We start from the raw sequence: 23776 nt of genomic DNA, 5'->3' as shown, positions 1-23776 counted from the left end.
TGTTTAATAAAAATGAGTGTAAAGAGACCGTTTTTCTTCTTATCAAAAGGTGATAATAATTCTTTAAGTGTAGAAGTATCTCATACAGAATGATGATAAGAGTATTTTTGGTTCACACTTAATGAGGAAGGTATTTAAATGTGTGATAATGTGAGAGCTGGAGCTAGAAAATACTGCATGCTAGACTCATCTTCCCTTCTTCTTCTTTCTGTTCCTTTTGTTTCCCCTCTCTGACCATCTCCCTAAGTCTCCTATCTGCTAGTAGTTAATATTGATGAAGTACTTACTGTGTGCCAGGAAATGCGTTAAGTGCTGTTACTTATTTTGTTTCTGGATTGTTTTACTAAGTTGGTATCACCAAAGTTATTTTTTTTATTAAGGATTCAGGAATATTTTTCCTATGGTGATTGCCTGATAGAATACTAGAATTTAAAGGGGTCCCTTTGTTGTTTACAGATATGGGTCTGGGAGTTCAGAAAGGTTAAGTGTGTTCTATTCAGGGGCACCCTCTGAGAGCCGAGGAGTAGAACCCAGGCCCTTTGAGGACTCCTCTTACATTCTCTTCGTACCCCACATTGCCCCCTCGTCCCTTTTCTTTCCACCTTGCACGTAGTGGGAGTGGCTAATCCTGCCTCTAAGGAACCTTCGTTTCTTGGTTTGTTTTTGTATTCCTCATCATTCAAGAATACTCGCCTTACCTTCAATGCCCCTTTATTTTTACCCCTTTTCCAATTGTAACCCAATTTTTGTGTTTTAAGGAACTCTCCATAATGAAAATCTTGATTGAATTAAGGTGGTGTTTGATATGGCATAATAGATGTAAACATAGGTGTCATCTTAGAATACACATCAGATATCCTGCTTGCTCATGTAGGCAGCAAGCTACTCTTCTGGCTTTATTTAAATTAATCTTCCGAACTGATTTTACTGAAATATCGTATTTTTGAATACCTGTAATCTAAATGATATGTAGTAATAGATATTTTCACATTGTCAACATTTTTCTCCCAGTTAAGCCTTATTTATAGTACAGATACCTTCAAATCTTTTTTTTTTAAGCCAGCAGTCATATTTATCTCAGTCACCACTAGGTGGCATAAATCAGAAGATCTTTTTTCCCAATTGAAATCTTTACATGGGTGCCTAATGCATAAAACAAAAGTGGATTTTTTCTTTAACATCTTTATTGGAATATAATTGCTTTACAATGTTGTGTTAGTTTCTGCTCTATAACAAAGTCAATCAGCTGTACGTATACAGACATCCCCATATCCCCTCCCTCTTGTATCTCCCTCCCAGCCTTCCTATCCCACCCCTCTAGGTGGTCACAAAGCACTGAGCTGATCTCCTTGTGCAATGCAGCTGCTTCCCACTAGCTATCTGTTTTACATTTGGTAGTGTATATATGTCAGTGCTACTCTCTCACTTCGTCCCAACTTACCCTTCCCCTCCCCGTGTCCTCAAGTCCATTCTCTACATCTGTGTCTTTATTCCTGTCCTGGGTTCGTCAGAACCTTTTTTTTTTTTTTTTTTTTAGATTCCATATATATGTGTTAGCATACGGTATTTGTTTTTCTCTTTCTGACTTCACTCTGTATGACAGACTCTAGGTCCATCCACCTCACTACAAATAACTCAATTTCGTTTCTTTTTATGGCTGAGTAATATTCCATTGTATATGTGTGCCACATCTTCTTTATCCATTCATCTGTCGATGGACACTTAGGTTGCTTCCATGTCCTGGCTATTGTAAATAGAGCTGCAGTGAACATTGTGGTACATGACTCTAAAAGTGGATATGTTAATGGTATAAATGTGTTTTTATGAATTCAGATTTCTAGCACTCATTAAGAAAAATGGGGTTGGTTTGATAAACAATGAAGTTGTTTTAATGAACTTAGAATTGGGATTCAGATTACGCACCGCAATCTTACAAGTCTTTGCACCTAGTTTATTTCTTATATTAGCTTTGTGCCATTTTTAAACATTCAATTTGCATAAGTAGTAGCAAATGGTAATGGTTTTTTCTTTTGTTTGTTTTATAACTTTATTTTGAAATAATATTAGATTTATGGAAGAATTGCAAGTCCTATACACCCTTCATCTGGCTTCCTCTAATGTTAATATCTTATATAACCATGATACATTTATCAAAACTAAGAAATTAACATTGATACAAAACTACAGATTTTTTTTTGAGCTGTTTGTGCATTTTATTTTTGTTCTTGCCTCTTTTTTTATTGAAGTGTAGTTGATTTACAATATTATATTAGTTTCTGGTATACAACATAGTGATTCAGTATTTTTATAGGTTATACTCCAATTAAAGCTATTATAATATATTGGCTATATTCCCTGTGCTGTACAATATATCCTTGTAGCTTATTTATTTCATACATAGTAGTTTGTGCCTCTAAATCGCCTACCCCTGACTTGCCCCTCCTCCCTACCCTCTACCCACTGGTAACCACTAGTTTGTTCTCTATATCTGTGAGTCTCTTTTTATTTTGTTATATTCATTCTTTTTTAAAATTTTTTAGATTCCACGTATAAGTGATATAGTATTTGTCTTTCGCTGACTTATTTCACTTAGCATAATATCCTCCAGGTCCATCCGTGTTGTTGCAAATGACGAAATTTCATTCTTTTTTATGGCTGAGTAGTATTCCATTGTGTATATATACTACATCTTCTTTATCTGTTCATCTGTTGAGAGACACTTAGGCTGCTTCCATATTTGGCTATTGTAAATAATGCTGCTATGAACATTGGGGTGCATGTATCTTTTTGAGTTATTTTCATTTTCTTTGGATATATACTCAGGAGTGGAATTGCTGAGTCATATGGTAGCTCTATTTTTAGTTTTTTTGGAAACCTCCGTACTGTTTTGCACAGTGACTGCACCAGTTTACATACCAGCCAACAGTGTGAGAGAGTTCCCTTTTCTCCACACCTTGCCAACATTTGTTGTGTTCTTTTTGATGATAGCCATCCTGACAGGTGTGAGATGATATCTCATTGTAGTTTTGGTTTACATTTCCCTGATGATTAGTGATATTGAACATCTTTTCATGTGCCTGTTGGCCATCTCATTTCCTTTTTGGAAAAATGTCTGGTCTGTTCTACCCATTTTTAAATTGGGTTGTTTGTTTTTTTTTGATGTTTAGTTGTATGGGCTATTTGTATATGTTAGATATTAACCCCTTGTCAATCATATCATTTGCAAATATTTTCTCCCATTTAGTAGGTTGCCTTTTCATTTTGTCAATGGTTTCCTTTGTGGTACAGCCATTTTAGAGAGGAATCTGGTAGTACCTGGTCACGTTAAGTATGTCTCCTCAGATTCAATTATCTTGCTGAAGTGGCTAACAGAACTCAGGGAAACACAATATTTATCAGTTATTAAAGGACATGAAGGGTACAGATGAATAGCTAGATGAAGGGTGAGGTCTAGGAAGGTCCTGGGTCCAGAAGCTTCTGTTGTTGTGCAGTGCGGGTGCATCACCCTCTCAGAGTGGATGTGTTCACCAAACTGAAAGCTCTCCAAACACCATACTATTGGGATTTTATAGAGGATTCCTCACATAGGCATGATTGATGATTAACTCTGTTTCTAGCCCTTCTTCCCTCTCTGGAGGATGGGGAGGTGGGGCTGAAAATTCTAAGCTTCTAATCATGGCTTTGTCTTTCTGGTTATGAGCCCCGATTAAAGAGTCCACCCAGAATTACCTTGACAGAACAAAAGATGTTCTCTTTTTTTTCTAAAATTTATTTTATTTTTTGAAATATATTTATTTATTTTATTTATTTAGTTTTGGCTGCATTGGATCTTCGTTGCTGCACGTGGGCTTTCTCTAGTTGTGGCGAGCGGGGGCTACTCTTCGTTGCAGTGCACAGGCTTCTCATCGCGGTGGCTTCTCTTTGTTGGGGAGCACAGGCTCTAGGCACGTAGGCTTCAGTAGTTGTGACACACGGGCTCAGTAGTTGTGGCTTGCGGGCTCCAGAGCACAGACTCAGTAGTTGTGGCGCACAGGCTTAGTTGCTCCGCAGCATGTGGCATCTTCCCGGACCAGGGCTCGAACCCGTGTCCCCTGCATTGGCAGGAGGATTCTTAACCACTGCACCACCAGGGAAGTCCAAAGATATTCTTAGTGCTCTTATCACTTAGGAATTTTTAAGGATCTTAGGAGCCCTGTATTAGGAGCTGGAGACAGAGACCAACATATATATTTATTATTATATTACAGGGAACCTATAGGATGTTCATTGCTGTTTATGGTGACAGGAGTTGGAAGCAATCTGGGGATTAATCATTGGTAGGGATACCAGGTACTGTACAGCAATTGGATACATAATAGATACACATGAAACAACATGGATAGATCTTAAACATATTGTAAAATTTAAAAGTCAGTTATTTCCTTTGTAGTTTCCTCTGTTTTCCATTTTTATTTGGTTATCCTATTTGACATCTCAAACATAACATGTCTAAACCAAAACTCCTGATTTTATATTCACTGCCAAACAGCAACTACCACAACTGAACTGCTAACAATAAAAACCCACTCACTTCTTCTAATTTTCCACACTTGACGTCACTACCAGCCCCCCCAGTTACTGAGCCAAAAATCCTGGAGTCGTACTCTTTCTCTCTGTCCACCCCTATCCCACTAATACGTATCACATCTCTCAGCGGCAAGTCCTGTCCTCTACTTCCATGACACATCCTGGTGCCTGGGGTTCTGTGTATTGAACCAGCAACTCACAAGATTTTAATGAAGGAGGTTGATTCATGGATCACACTTTGAGAAACTCTTGAGAAACACTCTCTTGCCCTTAGTTGAGGAGTAAACTTTTCCTTTTTGATAAATTTTGGGGCTTCTTAAGGAAAAATTAGAGGAAGATATTTTGGGGGAGCTTTTTAAAATAAAAATCATTTTTGTGATTCCATTGTTAATAGTGAATCAACTGGTCTCAAAAGGTAATACCTTTCCAGATTTATCTCCCAGTACAGCTGATAGCATGAAGTTTATATTTAGGGAACAGGAAGTAGCTAAGAGCTGTCTCTAGAGCCACTATTGAATTCCCAGTTCCCTTTAATTGTGTGACCTTGGTTCTGAACCTCCAGATTCCTCACCTACAAAGAGAGGCTAACATTTTCTAGCCATAGAATTGTTAGGAGGGTTGAAGATGATGATGCATGTAAAGCAGTTAGCACAGTGCTTGACATTCATACTGTAGCCAGTGTGATGACAATGATTACAATTGCTGCCACTCTAGAACTTCTGGTTTTGAGGTCAGAATTATCACATCCAGCAGAGGGCAGTGGAATAGCACAAGATTAAGCATTTGAGCATTCTGGATATGGCAGAGTTACCAAAAACGGCTTCTCCCACTTTCTCTGGGTTTTTTATTTTAATGGGGGAAGGAGGTGGATGATATTGGTCAACATCCTTTATGTTTGAGATCCTCACCCCTTCATTTATTGAAGAACAATGAGATCCAGTTTACCCAGTGTTTGCTTGCAGTTTCAATCACCTGACATTTTCCCTGAGGTATGTCCTTCATATCTACCTTCCTAAAATGAGAATGGATTAAATTTTTTTTGTTTTATTGATGTATAATTGATAAAATTATAATGTATTTAAAGTATACAATGTGATGATTTGATATATGAATAATTTGTAAAGGATTCTCACAATTAACACACCCATCATCTCCATATTTACTTTTCTTTTTTTTCTTTTTTTGGTGAGGATGCTTAAGATTTATTTTCTTGCCTAAATTTCAACTGTACAATGCACTGTTAACAACTATAGTCACCGTGCTATCCTTAGATCCTCATACCTTATTCATTTTATAACAAAGTTTATATAACCTTTCACCAACCTCTCCCCTTTTCTCCCAGCCCCTGGAAACCACCATTCTACTCTTTATTTCTATGAGTTTGCCTTTTTTTTTTTTTTTTTTTTAAGATTCCACATATAAAGGATAACCTGAGGTATTTGTCTTCTATCTGGCTTATTTCTGGTGAAATGCCCTCCTGATTAATCCATGTTGTTGCAAATGACAGGGTTTCCTATTTTTTTAAAGGCTGAATAATATTGCAGTGTATATATTAACAGTAGTTGAGGAGAGACCACAATGCAGGTGAGACACCTGTGAAAAGAGAAAGAGAAGAAAGGAGACTTGGGGAGAAAGAGCCTCATCTTGCAGTACAGCTCCAAGAAAGTCTCAGACAGATTAATGGGGATCCAGGAGCGCAGATTGCCTATTAGAGAAGCACCCCATCTGCCAGGAATGTCCTGGTTCTACTGCTGTGCGCAGATCCCAAAGGTGTGGCAGCTGGAAGCCATCAGCTTATTACACTCCTTGCAGGAGGCTCTCTCCAGAAGGGAGATTTGAGTGGCATGCCTCCATGACAACCACAGTGAACACATTTTGAAAATGCTAAAGAAAATTGTTATGATTATTATTATTCCCCTTGATATTGCTGCTGCTGCAACTACCACTATGGACCCCAAATATGTTCATTCACTAAATAGAGGTCAAAAGCCTCTGCTGGGTTAGATACCAGTGGACTCCAGAATTCCAATCCCCATATACCACATCCCCTTCAAAGAACATTTGGGTTGTTTTGAAATCTTGGTTATTGTGAATAATGCTGCAACAAATAAGAGAGTACATATGTCTCCTTGAGATAATGATTTTATTTCCGTTGGATATATCCCCAAGACATGGGATTGCTGGATCATACGGTAGTTCTATTTAATTTGTTGAGGAATCTCCATACTGTTTTCCATAGTGGCTGTACCAGTTTACATTCCCTAACAATGTACAAGTGTTTCCTTTTCTCTGTATCTTCACCATCGTTTGTTATCTCTGTTTTTTTTGATAATAGCCATCCTAACAGATGTGAGTTGATACTTCATTGTGGTTTTGATTTGCATTTCCCTGATGATTAGTGATGTTGAGCATCTTTTCATGTACCTGTTAGCAATATGGATGTCTTCTTTGGAAAAATATCTATTCAAGTACTTTGCTCATTTTTCAATTGGGTCGTATTTTTGTTTTTGTTGTTTTTTTGCTGTTGAATTCTATCAGTGGTGATAATGGGCATCCTTGTCTTTTTCCTGATCTTAGCTTTTTGCCATTGAGTATGATGTTAGCTGTGGGCTTATCCATAAATGGGTTTTATTATGTTGAGATACCTTCTATCTGTACCTAATTTGTTGAGAGTTTTTATCATGAAAGGATGTTGAATTTCATCAAATGCCTTTTCTGCATATATTGGGATGATCATGTGATTTTTATCCTTCATTTTGTTAATGTGATGTAACATTTATTGATTTGCATATGTTGAACCATTCTTGCATCCCAGGAATAAATCTCACTTGATCATGGTGTATGATTCCTTTAATATATTGTTGAAATTGGTTTGCTAATATTTTGTTGAGGATTTTTGCATCTGTGTTCATTGGGGATATTGCCCTATAATATTCTTTTCTTGCAGTGTTCTTGTCTGGTTTTGATGTCAGGATATTGCTGACCTTATAAAGGAAGTTTGGAAGTGTTCCTTCCTCTTCAAATTTTTGGAAGACTTTGAGAAGAATTGGTATTAATTCTTCTTTAAATGTTTGGTAGAATTCACTAGTGAAACCAGACAGTCCTGGATTTTTCTTTGTTGGGAGGTTTTGATTATTGATTCAGTCTCCTTACACATTATTGTTCTGTTCAGATTTTCTGTTTCTTCATGATTCAGTGTTGATAGTTTGTGTGTTTCTAGTAATTCATCCATTTCTTCTAGTTTATCTAATTTGTTGGCATATAATCATTCATAGTAGTTTCCTATGATCTTTAGTATTTCTGTGTTATCAGTTGTAATGTCTTTTTTATTTCTGATTTTGTGTCTTCTCTCTTTTTTTCTTAGTCTAGCTAAAGTTTCTTTGATCTTTGCTATTGTCTTGCTAGTCTCTTTTTTTTTTTTTTTTTCTGCTCTGATCTTTGTTATTTCCTTCCTTTTGCTAAATTTGGGTTTAGTTCTTTTTCTAGTTCGTTGAGGTGTAAATTTAGGTTGTTTATTTGTGCTCTTCTTTTTAACGTAGCCATTTATCACTAAAAAATTCCTTCTTATTATTGCTTTTCCTGCATCCCATAGTTTTTGGCATGCTGTGTTTTCATTTTTGTTTGTCTGGTGGTACTTTTAAACTTTTCTTATGATTTTATCTTTGACCCAATCGTAGTTCAAGAGTGTGTTGTTTAATTTCCATATATGTGTGAATTTTCCAGTTTCCTTGCCTTTTATTGATCTGATTTTATTCCAAGTGGTTATAAAAAATACTTGGAATGGTTTCAGTTTTCTTAAATTTGTTGACTTGTGACCTATTGTGATCTCTCCTGGGAAATGTGTTCCATGTGCACTTGAGAAGGATGTGTATTCTTCTGCTGTTGTATAGAAAGTCCTGTATATGAACTTTCATTGATCTATAGTGTTCAAGTCAGCTGTTTCTTTATTGATTTTCTGGATGGATGTTCTATCCATTATTGTAAGCAGGATATTGAAGTTCCCTACTGTTATTACATTGCTGTCAGTTTCTGCCTTCAGATCTGTCAGTATTTACTTTTGATACTCTGATGTTGAGTGTGTTATGTATTTATAATTTTTATATCTTCCAGCTGACTTGATTCTTTTATCATTATATAATGACCCTTTTTGTCTCTAGAGACAGATTTAGACTTAAAGTATATTTTATCTGATGAGTATAGTGACCTCTGCTTTCTTTGGTTACCATTTGTATGAAATATCTTTTACCATTTCTTCACTTTCAGTCTACATGAATCCTTAATTTAAAAGCAAGTCTCTGCAGACAGTATATAGGTAGATCTTGGTCTTTTAAATTCATTTGGCCACTTAGTGCCTTTCGATTGGTGAGTTTAATATTTTAAGTTAAATTATTGATAAGTGATGACTTAACATTGCCATTTTGTTGTTTTCTGTTTGTCTTTCAGTTGTTTTGTCCCTCTGTTCCTCTCATGACTTTTTATAGTGATTTGCTTTGATTTTTTTTTGCATCTTTTGTGTATCTGTTATATGTTTTCTTGTTGGTTAGCTCAAGACTTGCATAAAATATCTTGTAGTTATAACCTTCTATTTTAAATTGATAACAAAACTTCAGTTTCATACAAAGCACTGCCCTTTTACTCTTCCCACCCCCAGCACTTTGTGTTCTTGTAGACATTTGGTTTCCTTTTATATTGTGTACCCACAAACAAATGTTTAAGCTTTATATTAGGGTTAAAAATAATTTATATACCACCTTTACTGTGTTATAGACAGCTCTACATATGTCTATATATTTACCTTTGTGAGATTTGTGCTTTCACATGCTTTTGTGTTGCTGTTTACTGTGTTTTTATTTCATTTGAGCAAGTCACAGCCAGGAGGATACTTCTGGGTGTGGGTCCAGCGTGCATGTGCATTTGCTGCAGCAGTAGCGCAGCAGAAGTCTCAGGCACAGGCTCATGTGTAGCAGTTGCAGAGATAGGGTCCAGGGCGAGTGTATGTTTGTGGAAGAGGGGTGTCAGCTCTGGCACTGGGAACTGAGGGATCCAGCAGTGTACATATGGCTCTGGCCCTGGAGAGGGGGCAGCATTGCACAGAGGCAGCTCTGGCCCTTGGGGGGAGGATGCAGCTGCTGCTTGGGGCCCAGCAGGGAGTAGGAGACAGCGGGGGTGACTCTAGGCAGCTCCATCAGCTGGGTGCAGCATAGGTGTAGACAGTGGGAGTCTTTGGCAAAAGCTAGAGTGTCCTCAGCAGTGATTAGGGCTGCTGAGATCCTCTGGTTCTCTTTTTTCCCCACAGGAGATGGTCACACTCATCCCTCTTGGCAATAAGCAGTGCCACACTGGGGGATGAGATGACACAGGTTTGCTTTCTACACTCTTCTATGTGCCATCCTTAGTTTTTGTGCTCCTCAGGATTTCTGAAGCTACTTTATTGTATTCTGGAGTTGTCCTAGAGTTATTTTCCTCAGTATGTAGTTGTTGGGGGGACGAGCATTGGATCCTTCTACTCTGCTATTCTACTGACATTACCTGTTTTTAACTTTTGGGTAAATTCCTAGGGGTAGAATTGTTGAATCATAAGGTAGATATATATGTAGTTTCATTCAAAAACAAAAAATCCTGTCAAATCTTTTTCTAACATGAGATACTTTTTTTTTTTAACCCACTAAGATCCAGGATGGTTTTTTATTTAGCAATAAATAACCATAGCATGAGCCCACTGAAGCTCCACAGCCCTTTGAGAATTGTACAAGTTCCCCCCTTTTTACAGATGAGAAAACTGAGGCTTAGTGAGCTGAAGCACTTGTGTCCCACATCACGCAGATAATGAGCAACACAGCTAGAATTTGAGTCAAAGTGTGTCAACCTCAGAATCCACATTCTTTGTTGATGAGATGATCAGCAGGTCAGTCTAGAGGATATAGAATGTTTGGGTTGGGAAAGAATGGGGGAAAAAAGTGAGAGAGATAAGCCAAAGAATGAGCTTAGAGAGGGAGCAGGGGAAGCTAGAAGGTATAAGCAGATTTGCCATTGGAATTAAGATCATTCAAGGCGACTCTTTTCACCAGGGTCAGCTAGGGAAGCTCCCACCTATGCAAGCACCAGAAGGGAATCTGGTGCTTGGCACTCCATACCAGGTCAGAAGGCCTGGGAGGGCTCTCTTCATCTTCCTACCTCTTCAACAAGGAAGTGTTGGCAAGGATGTGGAGAAAAGGGTATCCTTTTGTGCTGGTGGTGGGAGTGTAAATTCATTCAGCCACCCTGGAAAACATTATGGAGGTTCCTTAAAACTAGAACTACCATATGATCCAGCAGTCCCACCTCTTCAGTATATATATGAAGGAAAGGAAAACAGGGTCTTGAGATATCTGCACTCCCATGTTCGTTGTAGCACTGCTCACAATAGCCAAAATATTTAAACAACCCAAACAAGTGTCAATGGATGAATCAATAAATGAGATGTGCATATATACATGGCATATATATATATACGTATGTATATATACATATATATGTATACATATGTATGTATACATATATATGTATACATACATATGTATACACACATATGTATACACACACAAACACACAGGAATATTATTTGCCAAAGGGAAAGAAGGACATCCTGCTGTTTGTGGCAACATGGATGGAATTTGAGGGCATTATGCTAAGTGAAGTAAGTCAGACAGAAAGAAAACTACTGTCTTATATCACGTTATACATGGAATTTTACAAAGCTGACTCATAGAAACAGAGACTAGGATTGTGGTTACCAGGGGTTGGGGAGTGGGAGAAAACCGAGATGTTGTACAAACTTCCAGTTACAAGATGAATAAGTTCTGGGGATCTAATGTACAGCATAGTGACTATAATTAATAATACAGTATCATATACTTGAAAGAGTAGATCTTAAATGTTCTCACCACAAAAAAGATGAGATACTATTTTACATTCCCATCATGAATGCATGAGAGATCTAGTTGCTTCAAAACCTCACCAACATCGATGTTGTCAGTCTTTAATTTTAGCCATTCTGGTGGCTTTAGTTTTGACCTTAAGGTTTTAATTTGCATTTCCCTGTTGACTAATAATGTTGAACATTTTTTTCTGCTTGCTTGCTGGCCATTTATATGTATTCTTTTGTGAAGTGTCCATTTAGATATTTTGCCCATATTTATTGGGCTGTTAGTCTTTATTTTTCATTTGTAGTTCTTTATAAATCCTGCATTGGAACTTTGGCATATGTACGTTTTTCACATATTTGCTTCTAGTCTATAGCTTGCCTATTCATTTTCTTAGTTTTGTCTTTTGAGGAATAGAGTTTTTACGTTTGATGAGGTCTAATTTTTCCATTTTTTTCTTTGCTTTCTGTATCCTTTTGAAAAAACCTTTCTACCCTTAAACGTGAACCTATTTGCTGTTTTTCCTTTAAAGACTTTATCATTTTAGTTATTGTGTTTAACTTTAGGTCTGTGTATATGGATGAGGTTATGGGTCCATGTTCAGCTCCCATCCACACCCCATCCCCTTTGTTTAAAGGACTTTCCTTTCTCCATCGGGTTGTGTTGGCATCTTTGTTGAATATCAAATGATCTTAAAAGTATGAGCCCATTTCTGCATTTTCTCTTCTGTACCTTTAATCTGCTTGTCAACTCTCATGCCAGTACACCTGGTCTTGATTGATATAGCTTTATAGAAGACTTGAAATCAGGTAATGTATGTCCTCCAAATTTTTTCTTTTTTTTCCCAGATTGCTTTGGATATTCTAGGTCCTTTGAATTTTCATGTAAAATTATAAATAAGCATGTCAGTTTCTACAAGAAAAATCCCGTTGGAATTTTTATTGGGGGTGTTGAATCTATAGATAAATTTGGAGGGAATTGACGTCTTAACAAGATTGAATCTTCTACTCCATGAATATGGTAAAGCTCTTCATTTATTGAAATCTTCTTTTATTTATCTCAGCAGTATTTTGTAGTTTCCAGTGTAGGTGTTTTGAACATCTGAAATTTATTAATGAATATTTTGGTTTTTACATAATTGTAAATGGTATTCTGCTATTTGATTCCTGCTAGTATGAATAAAAATACAATTGATTTTTTCATATTAATGATATTATTATGTAACTTTATCACTTAACTAAATTGACTTATGTCTAGTAGTCATTTTGTAGGTTCTGTAGGATTTTCCATGTGAACAATTACATCATTTGCATATAGAAATAGTTTTGCTTTTGCTTTTTAAACTTTATGCTTTTATTTCTTTTTTCTGTTTTATTACAATGATTAGGACCTTCAGTACAATGTTGAATCGAAGTGATATGACTGTGCATCCTTTCCATGCTCCTGCTCTTGTGGCAAAAGCATTTGATATTTATCATTAGTTATGTTAGCTATAAGATATATGTCACCTTTGAGGAGACAGTTCTCCATGAGTCTCCTGTTGCTACACATCTTGCAAGCAGATGTACTAAGCACTATTTTGTTCTGGACTGCCTTTTCAAGGATATTTGTATAGCAAAAAGCCTTGGAATATATAGTGTCTCCCTCCAGAGCAAAGGGTGGATCTGTTTACTGTCCAGTATGATAATGTCTCCCTCTGGGGCAAATGTTGGGCAGGGTTGCTTGCAGCCCGTTACAAGAGATTTGACTTCACTAAACTCAGTGTTTCTCTTCTGTAATGTAAGCTACTGTGTGTGCAGGTGGCACCTAGCCCTCATTGTGTCATCCTGTGAAATTGGGGCTTGAGAAAGTAGCACAAGAAAATGATAATACTCTAGCTACTGCTGTTGTTACGAGAAATAAACTGTCCTTTACAGCGGACCTAGGAGATTTGTGTCTTCTGCCAGCATCCATGACAGGCTGATTTGTTAACTTGTAAGTACAGTAAAAACTGTTTACAGTTCTTGACAATGACCTCTGTCAAATTGTGGAAAGTCCCTTATATTCATAGTTTTATGAGTTTTTTTTTAAAGATCTGATTCTCAGGACTCTCTTTCTCTCTCAAATTGCAAATCATTTAATATAGTAAATTCAGAATTTTTGGTATACTTGGCTACCATGCCTGTTGCCTTGCTGAATGATGATCATCAGTGTTCCACCACTACATTAACTTTTGCAAATTCAAATAACTTACTCTTTGTGACACTGAAGGGACTCTGAAAATAAAAAATATATGTACTCCAAGTAGGGCTTGCTTTTCCAATAAAAAAATCTCAGACTTTTAAAATCATGAATGAGTGTTGAATTTTGTTAAATGCTTTATTTTTATCTATTGAAACTATCACATACTTTTTCCGCCTTTTTTGTGAATTACATTGAGTTTTGAATGTTAAACTAAACTTAATACACACTATTTGGTTATAATGTATTACCCATTTTATATATAGCTGAATTTGATTTGCTAATATTTTGTGGACATTTTACATCTATGTCCATGAGGTATATTGGTCTGTAATTTTTCCCTCTATCTCCCTCTTTCTTCCTTCCTCTCTCTTTCTGTCTCTTTCTCTGCCTCTCTCTCTCTCTGTCTCTCTCTCTCTCTCTCTGTATCTTTATTTCTCCTTTTTCTATATTTTATAATATTCTTGTCAGGTTTTGATATTTTGGGCACACTGACCTCTTAAAACTAGTTGGGAAAACTTCCTTTCTCTGCTATGAACCGATAAGATTTATGTAAGATTTTTCCCTTAAATATATGATAGAATACACTAGTGCAGTCATCTGGATCTGTAGTCTTCTTTCTGAGAAGATTTTGATAACGGATATAATTTCTTTAATATATATAGGCAGGCCTATTCAGATTTTCTATGTCATTTTGTGTCTGTGTTTGTTAGTGGTATTTTTCAAAGAATTTGTCCATTCATCTAAGATGTCAAATTTGTATAAACTTACTCATTGTATTTCCTTTATTGTCTTTTTAATGTATGTGTGATGTGTGGGGATAACTTCTTTTTTATTTCTTATATTGGAAATTTATGTTCTTTCTAGCTAGAACTTTATCGATTTTGTTGATCTTTTCAAAGAACTTACTTTTGTCTTTGATAACTTTCCCTGTTGTTTGCTTATTTTATTTCAAGATATTTATATCTTCTCTTTATTATTTTCTTCCTTCTACTACTTTAGGTTTATTTTAGTTTTCTTTTGTTAGTTTTTTGAGCTCTAAACTTAGTCCATTAATTTTGACCTTTCTTCTTTTCTAAAATAAGCATTTAAAACTATAAATTTTCCTCTAAGCACTGCTTTAGCTGTATTTACAAACTTTGATATATTTTCATTATCATTCTATTCAAAATAGTTTCTAATTCTTCTTATGATTTCTTCTTTGACCCATAGACTATTGAGAAGTCTGTTGTTTAATTTCCAAACTAGGGAGCTGTTCTAAATATCTTACTATTGATTTGTAATTCAATTCAGTTGTTGTCAGAGCACATACTCTGTACGTTTTCAGTAATTTTAAATTGATTGAGACTTGTTACATTCCAGCATTGGTCTACCTTAGAGAACACACTGTATGCACTTGAAAAGAATATATATTCTACAGTTGCAGGATATACTGTTGTATAAAGATCAGTTAGATCAAAGTGATTGATAATGTTATTCAGATCTGCCTTTACTAACAATTGCAAGTACATAACAAATATGTCATTCACTTCAGGCTATGTAGTATGTATGAAAAGGAGGGAAGAGAGGGGAAAAAGCACCTTTTATCTATGAGTTTGATATTTTAGAACTCTGACTTTATTATAATTTTACATTAAAGCTTTCTCTGTATAGTTACTAATTATTAGAGCTACTGGTTGTGATAATTATGGTTAATTACCCATACCTGCTAATAGAAACAACAAAAGGTCCATCTTAAAAATTACATAAAGGTAAGGGGTTGTTGGTGGACTGAGTGGGAGGAAAAATAGTTAAGAGCAGGAAGAATTAGATCAGAGGTATGGTAGTTTGAGACATGATGTGACATGCTGTTCCGTGAGTCTGTTGGGCTGTGGCAAGTTTACTACACCATCCCTTTTCCAGTAAAGAAAAAGAATCCACCATCACTGAGTTCCCACAATGTGCAAAACATTGTGCAATGAACTTTACACATGTACATTCATTTTATTAGGTAGATATAATTATCACCATTTTTCAAACGAGGCAACTAAAAAAGGTTAATTAAATTGTCAGGTTTATGTGGTTAGAGAGCATAGCAGAAGATAATGCTTTGTGTTCATCAACATTTAGTGTAATGTTTTTCCTTCCTAGACATGAAAAGTTTGCTTCCCATCTCCCTGGTAATTAAGTGGGGCTGAGTAATAGTTCTTATCAATGAGATATGAGATGTAGCAGTGAAAAGTCCCTCAAATGTCTTCAGTCTCTCCCCTCCCCTCGTACTCAGATGATGAAACTATGTATGGAGAAAGCCTGTTGAGTCACCACTGAAGGAGTGGTGCCCTATAGTTGCACCAAGCAGATATTTGAAAAGTGAGAAGCAAACTTTTGTTAAACACTGAGATTTGGGAGTTGTTTGTTAGTATATTAAAAAATCTATTCTGATTAAAATAAAGGGAGCTGGAATTTGAACCCAGATTTATTAAACTCTGAAAGCCATTGTTATTGTACTGCCTCTTCTGTTTCCCCAAAGGCACAGGAATCAGTGTGGTTACAGAAGGAGTGCATAGACATCTTTCATTAGCCAGAGGGGTTGAGCTGGATATGTATATTAAGAACCTAGTAAGCACTAGTTGACTACTTTTTAGACTACAGAAATTGGGCTTTTTATCTGCTCTGTTATTTCTAATTACTGACCACACATCAACTGTACACTGAAAAAACATTCATTCTTGCATAGGTCTTTGTTTTTAATAAAGGTCACCTGACCTGAGTAGATATTGCTGTTAATGGCTTTTACTGGACTCCCCAACACTGGTTTGCAAAATTTTGAGTGTAAGTATATATATGCATTTTTAGAAGCCTAGACACTAAAGAGCTGTGGTGTACAATATGGTAGCCACTAGCCACATGTGACTATTTAAATTTAAATGAATTAAACAAATAAGAATTAAACTGAATTGGAAATTCAGTTCCTTAGTTGCACTAGCCACATTTCAAAAGCTTGATAGTCATTTCTGGCTAAGTAGCTTCCATATTGGACAATGCAGGTTATGGAACATTTTCATCATCTCAGAAAGTTCAGGTAGACAGTGCTACTGTAGAACTTTCATCAGTTTTCAAAGGAGTCTATGACTGCAAAAAGGTTAAAAACCATTTAATTAGTATAGGTATTTGCCTCACGGTATATAAAAATAGCTTTGTCCCTAAGAGGTGGGCTATGCCTGCGCTGATGATTCTGTGGTATGAAATATAACGTCCCAAAGCATATTATCCCTGATCCCCTCAGGTTGTGGTAAAGGGAAGTTAGAGGCTTTCTATGTGGGGGAATCTCAGTCACTTTTTTCTGATGTTTGCATGGGAGAAATCAAGGAAGGGCATTATATTAGTGTGCTTGGGCTGCCATAACAAAATATCACAGACTGGGTGTCTTAAACAACAGAAATTTAGTCTCTCACAGTCCATGATCAAGATGCTGGCAAAGTCTGTTTCTGGTGAGGACTCTTCTTGGCTTGCAGATGGCCACCTTCTCACTGTGTCCACACCAACCCTTTCCTCTGTAGTGTGCAGAGACAGTGGGAGAGAGAGAGGGAAATCTCTTCCTCTTCTTTTTTTTTTTTTTTTTTTTTTGAGAACCATCTCTTTTTTTTTTTACTTTATTTATTTATTTATGGCTGTGTTGGGTCTTCGTTTCTGTGCGAGGGCTTTCTCTAGTTGTGGCAAGCGGGGGCCACTCTTCATCGTGGTGCGCGGGCCTCTCACTATCGCGGCCTCTCTTGTTGCAGGGCACAGGCTCCAGACACGCAGGCTCAGTAATTGTGGCTCACGGGCCTAGTTGCTCCGTGGCATGTGGGATCTTCCCAGACCAGGGCTCGAACCCGTGTCCCCTGCATTGGCAGGCAGACTCCCAACCACTGCGCCACCAGGGAAGCCCTCTTCCTCTTCTTATAAGGACACCAGCCCTATCAGACTGAGGCCTCATCCTTATGATTGCATTTAATCTTTATGGCCTCCTTATAGGTCCTGTCTCCAAATATAGCCACACTGGGGGTGGGGCTTTAACATGAATTTGGAAGGCAGGGGAATGGAGGGGACACAATTCAGTCCAAACAGGTATTTTCTAGAGATGTGAATCACAGTTCCTATAGCAAATGGCAGGAAACGGGTAATTTCTTCACAGAGTAAGTGCTAAGGGGACACTGAATAAGGAAAAACTTAGTAGTGTCAGCCTGGGGGTACGGAAGGCTTTTGAAGGAAATGAGTGTTTCTCATTCGTTTATTTATTTGAGAAAGAGTTATTGAACATCTACTGCATGCCTCGCGTTATGTTTGGCATTTGGAGCATATAAGATGAACAGGATATGATAAATGCCACTGACCATGTCAAGTCAGCTGGTGGATGTGGAAATGTGCACTCTCAGATCTGGGCAAGGTGCTGGTAGCCTGGAATCTTGAGCTACGGAGTCATGGATCCTGTTGTGTAAGCTGGGATCTGTGGTTCAGGGTTAGTGTTTTTGTTCTAGATTTCCTGTGATTTCTATGTCGCAATTTGAGATAATTAGAGATTAGCTCAGAATAGTTCTGCAGAAAATCTGGCTCCCTGGAGGCTTGTTTTTCTCTGATTAGTCTTCCAGCCTCAACACACAACAGTGCACCTCAAAATACTAGAAAGGAGGAGGAAAAGGCTCCCAGAAGAAGAAAACCTTACTTGGGCAAGGAAGCGAGTATGGGCAGAATGATTAAGTCAGGCCTTTTCAGTGTCAACTAATGTTTAAGGACCATATGTTCTAGACTTTAGGGCAAATTTAATTCCCTTACTTTACAAATAAGTGAATGTTAAGCCCAGTGAAATTAAAAAGCTTGCCTACACAGAGTGCTAATGACAGAACCCGGAATAGTATCCTGACTCAGTTCTTCTTAGTGCTACTCGGGTGTACTGGTGTTTATATTCACAATGTTAGTACAGAAATTGAAAGTAAGCCCACAGAAAATTTTACAGCAATTTGACATTGCCACAACATCCAAGCACTTAATCATTTTTCTATTAATTAACTTTTATTGATTTTACAAAAGTATTGATGACAACAAATTGGAAAGAAGAAAACTGGTCTTTCACCACAGTTAGGTTGTGAAGCATTGCTCTAAACGGTGCCGATTCTCAAATAGAACCTGGCGGATTAGTTAGGTTGATTTAATCCATGTCTGGGGGGCAGCCTAAACACTGGGAGACTCTGGCATACCCAGGAGAACAGCGCTGGGTCTCTGCCCTGCTCCATCCTGCTCTCCATCCATTCCTGCCCACACCAAACATCAGTCTCCCCCAAGGGCCTATCATTGATTCCCTTCTTTTCTTTCTCTGCACTCCCTTGAGTTCTCATTTACTCTCTCAGAGTCGAATTTATAGACGTGTCTCCCAAAACTCTATTTCCTGCTTCAGCCCCTCTCTCTGACTCCAGTCTCTCATTTGCATTGTCCTGTTCCTCCTGGTAAACTCATTTCAAGTTTATAAAGCACAAAATTCTCTTCTCCCCAACCCAGTCACAGCTCATTGCAATCACTAAGCTCAGACCCTCAGTTATCCTTACTCCCTTCCAGTTTCTCAATGCCTTATCTAATCATGCATCATCATTCATCAAAAACCCATTCTGATTTTTCCTTCAGAATATTTCTGGCACCTCTCTCTCTTTTCACCTCCTCCACATCCATGGCAGTTCAGTTCTCTGATTGCCGTGGCCTCCTCACTGGTCTCTCTGCTTCCATATGCCCTTCCTTTTAACGCATCCTTCAGGCATCCTAAAATGCTGTTTTAGTTGGTAGAAATTTCTCCCATTTAAAAACCTTCAATGATTGACTGTAAGATAAATTCCAAATCTTTAATAAAGGCCCTGTCCAATTTCCTGGTCCCAATCCATCTTTCCAGCCTTGCCTCTCACTCCTCCATCATATACCTTCTCCTTCCAGTCAAGTGGAATCTCTCATTGTGCTTTAAGACATTCCCTACATTTTCTATATTGCATTTCTGTTCAAGCTATTTCTTCAGGCTAGCGTGTTCTCCCTCTCATCTCTGCCCACTAAATGCCACTCTTCCTTTAAAGACCAACTCAGATCTTACTCTTCTCTCTTTCTCTCAGCATTGTCAGAAGTGATATTTCTGCCTACTTAACTATAGAATTTTGATTGTGCCTCCGTTGTGGCACTTATTTCATACTATTTTGCATTATAGTTATTTGTACACATGTAAAATCTTTCCTAGATTATCTGCTCCATGGGGACAGATTTCATATATTTATGTGTGTAACTGGTATGTTGAATAAACATGACACATGGATTATAATCAAAACATAACTTTTTTGTAAAGCAATTATACTCCAATAAAGATGTTAAAAAAAATCATAACTTTATTTTTGTCTTTCACCATTCCTTCAAACTTTATGAAGTAGCAGCAATCTTCCCCTTACTCTGGGCAAAGTTCCAACAGGCCCATGGCTGTTCTGATCTTTCTTGAGTAATAGATTGTCCTAGAATCATTTTTGCAAACAGAGTCATAATTCAGTAGTCACTGTGTTCAATCTAACATGGAAGACAAAACTCTTGAACTGACATTAAGCTTTCTCTCTTGGCCTTGCTAGGATGGGCATGCTGTCTATTCTCTTCCTGCTTACTTCGTTCCTCACATTTGATTGATTTTAACAAATTGCAATTATCCATTTATATGCTTATTTGTCTCATCTTTGGCCAATAGGAGCCTCTTCAAGTTGACTCTGAATCCTTTTGTATAACCCTAGTAATCTTTCATAGCTTCCTTGCTCTTTTTCTGACAAGATATTCCAGGTTTATTTTGTCCATTTCCTGCCCCAAGTCCTGAATCAACTGTTTCTCCAAGAGGCCCTAGTTTTTGGTTGCTGGTTTTGTTTGTTTTGTTTTGTTTTTAAATGGGAAATATTATGTCAAGACCACAATTCGGGTTCTAGAGATGCTCACTGCTACTGGGTTGGTCATTGTTTCTAGGCCTCTTCAGTGGGTAGAGCTTGGAAAGGTCTCCTTCCCTCCCTCTCTCTCTTTCTTCCTTCTTCCATCTTTCATCTCCTCCTCCATCCTTCCCCCCTCCCTCCCTCCCTCCCTCCCTTCCTTCCTTCTTCTCTCTTTCTTTCTCTCTCTCTTTCTTTCTTCCTTTGTTTCTTTCTTTGTTTCTTTCTTTTTGTCTTCCTTTCTTTCTTTCTTCCTTTCTCTATCCATCTATCTCCTAGCTCTGTGCTTATGTATATACATTTTTTAGGATAAAATACTTTATATCTCCAATTAAAATTTGGGAATGCTACAGCATCTTGGACCTCGATATTACATCTGTATTTCCTTCCTGTCACAGAGACTTCTGTTCTCAGAGACATAGGGATTGGAACAATTAGATTATCCTATACTTACTTACTTTATCCCATATTACACACATAATAGTCTTAGGATAACAATATTTTTTATTTCAGAAATTTTTTTAATTATATTTTTTAGTTTTTCTCTTGCTTTGATTTTTCTTCACCAGAAAGTCAAGGACTTCCCTGGTGGTCCAGTGGTTAAGAATCCGCCTGCCAATGCAGGGGACACCGGTTCGAGCCCTGGTCTGGGAAGATCCCACATGCCATGGGACAACTAAGCCCGTGCGCCACAACTACTGAGCCTATGATCTAGAGCCCACAAGCCACAACTACTGAGCCTGCGTGCCACAACTACTGAAGCCCCCACGCCTAGAGAGCCCATGCTTCACAACAAGAGAAGCCACTGCAACGAGAAGCCTGCGCACCACAACAAAGAGGAGCCCCCTCTTGCCGCAACTAGAGAAAGCCCGTGCACAGCAATGAAGACCCAGCACAGCCAAAAAAAAAAAAAAGACTGTATAGTTGATCTTTTTTTCCAACTTTCAATACTGTTAACTTTCTCTCAAATCCTTTTTTACCTATTCATTTCTTTTGAATTTAAAAACTTGTCTAATTTTTCACCTTCTATTTTATTAACGCATTATCTGTTGTGCTCATTCACCCTTGTGTTCCTTCTTGTTTAGTCTTTGTTTCTAAAATAAATTTCTTTTAGTTCTAATTCTTTTCTGAATTGTCACCTCATTTTGAGTTTTTCTGATCTAAATTATCTTGTTCTTTCATGTCTTGTGTTATTTAATTTCTTTTAGCTCTTTTTAAATCTGTTCTGTGAACATGTCTTTCCAGTATGCTTTCTTTTTTTTAAAATAAATTTATTTATTTATTTATTTTTATTTATTTATTTTTGGCTGCATTGGGTCTTCGTTGCTGTGCATGGGCTTTCTCTAGTTGTGACATGTGGGGACTACTCTTTGTTGCAGTGCGCAGGCTTCTCACTGTGGTGGCTTCTCTTGCTGCAGAGCACGGACTCTAGGCGCACGGGCTTCAGTAGTTGTGGCACATGGGCTCAGTAGTTGTGGCACACGGGCTTAGTTGCTCCGCGGCATATGGGATTTTCCAGAACCAGGGCTCGAACCCGTGTCCCCTGCATTGGCAGGCAGATTCTTAACCACTGCGCCACCAGGGAAATCCCCTGGCATGCTTTCATTGTTGGTAGGGAAGTTATTTTGTTCTTTATTCTCTTTTCTTATAATAACTTTGTATGGGATTTGACCTCAATACTTTCCTGTTTCTTAATTAGTTTTTCCAAATTTTTAGAAGGATGAATGATTCAAGGTAGCTTTTCTAACTGCAGAGAGCTCTATTGTCTGTTTTTTGTCTTGTTTTTGTTTTTCCTTCAGAGTTCAGAAATATTGTGGCTTGCTTTTTGAACTCTATTTTCCTCCCCCACCTTCATATGACCCCTTTCTTCTCTTCACCTTTATCACCCCTGTCATCTACTTTGATGCCACCCTTAGTAGTTACTGCTTAGGGTAGGGCCATGTCCTGGGATAGAGCCATGTCCTGGGATACAGCCATGTGGCTAAGTTTTGAAAGTTCACAGAGACTATGCTTCTTCAGCCCTCTTACAGCAGGCTCCTGTGATTACCTGCTAATGGAGTAGACATGCCCTCCCAGTTTCAGCTGCTATTTCCGCTAGGCCCACTGTATGCTCCAGTGAGTTCCTTGGCTATTTTGAGGTTCTACTATTCTCAGGTCTGTCACATGCCCTGTTGCATCCCTCTACTTCCTCTTGCACAGAGCTGATACCATGCAGATTTATGTCTGTGTGTAGTTTGTCCTCGTTTGTAGCCTGTGGGGCAGTTTGTTACCTGGGGTTTTGGGGTTTGTTGGTCTTGGTTTTTTGTACATGCTAGGAGTTTTTGGTTTTGCTATGCAGTTACTCTGTTTGTTTTGATGTGGGAATTTGGAAACATTCCAAAACCATGCTGCTACCACCCCCATCTTCCCAAAATGAACAGTGAACTCATGAATTACATTGAAAACATAAAACTTTCTAAAATTTATTCTGTTTCTCTTAATAAATCTCTCTCAAAGGGAGGCAGTCCCTTTGATTCTTTACAGTTGCCTTTCTTTTTTTAAAAATAGTGTTAAAAAATATGGTTGCTTACTTATTGAACTCTGTGTCCCTCTTCTACCTTTATATGAACCTTTTCTTACATATAAACAATATCCTTACATAGACATACTATGATTTTTATCCTCTCTCACTCCCTCCCTTCCTTCCTTCCTCTCTTAAACCAAAACAAAAACTAATAAAAGGGCTGCCTGTGTTTTCCATTATTGACTTATATTCAGGAGGAACTGCATCAGATGGTGTCCAAGCCCCACCTATATCTTTCATCCTCACCACTTTGGTGCAATTTGCTGGCACCTGCACTTCTTTGCTTACGGGCTTTCCCTAGCCACCAGAGCCTGCTTCATTTATGAGTAGCAGGCTAGACATACTAATGCCCCTCTTGAGAGTAGTCTTCAAGTAACAACTGATGAGAATAGATATATTTGGTAGACAAAAAAATGACCTGCTCAAAGAGGTGCACATCCTAATCCACTGAAAAATGGAAGAAGGTAGTCACAATTACAGGGAAATTTGAAGATGCTATGCTGCTAACTTTGAAGATAGAGGAAGGGGACACCAGCCAAAGAATGCAGGTGGCCTCTTGAAGGTGGAACTTATGTTATTTT

General features: G+C 37.7%; 1 protein-coding gene across 1 annotated transcript in view; it reads left to right on the top strand.

The window, feature by feature from the left end:
• Positions 1-114: 114 nt before the first annotated feature.
• Positions 115-23776, top strand: part of BTLA (B and T lymphocyte associated) — a 62287-nt gene continuing 38625 nt past the window's right edge. The window contains 1 exon segment of the mRNA XM_082394816.1: positions 115-23757. The gene's annotated coding sequence lies outside the window, so the exon portion shown is untranslated.

The sequence above is a fragment of the Balaenoptera borealis genome, assembly GCF_965194805.1.
Source record: "Balaenoptera borealis genome assembly, chromosome: 5".
NCBI lineage: Eukaryota > Metazoa > Chordata > Mammalia > Artiodactyla > Balaenopteridae > Balaenoptera > Balaenoptera borealis.
This window is presented reverse-complemented; position numbering and strand designations above follow the sequence as displayed.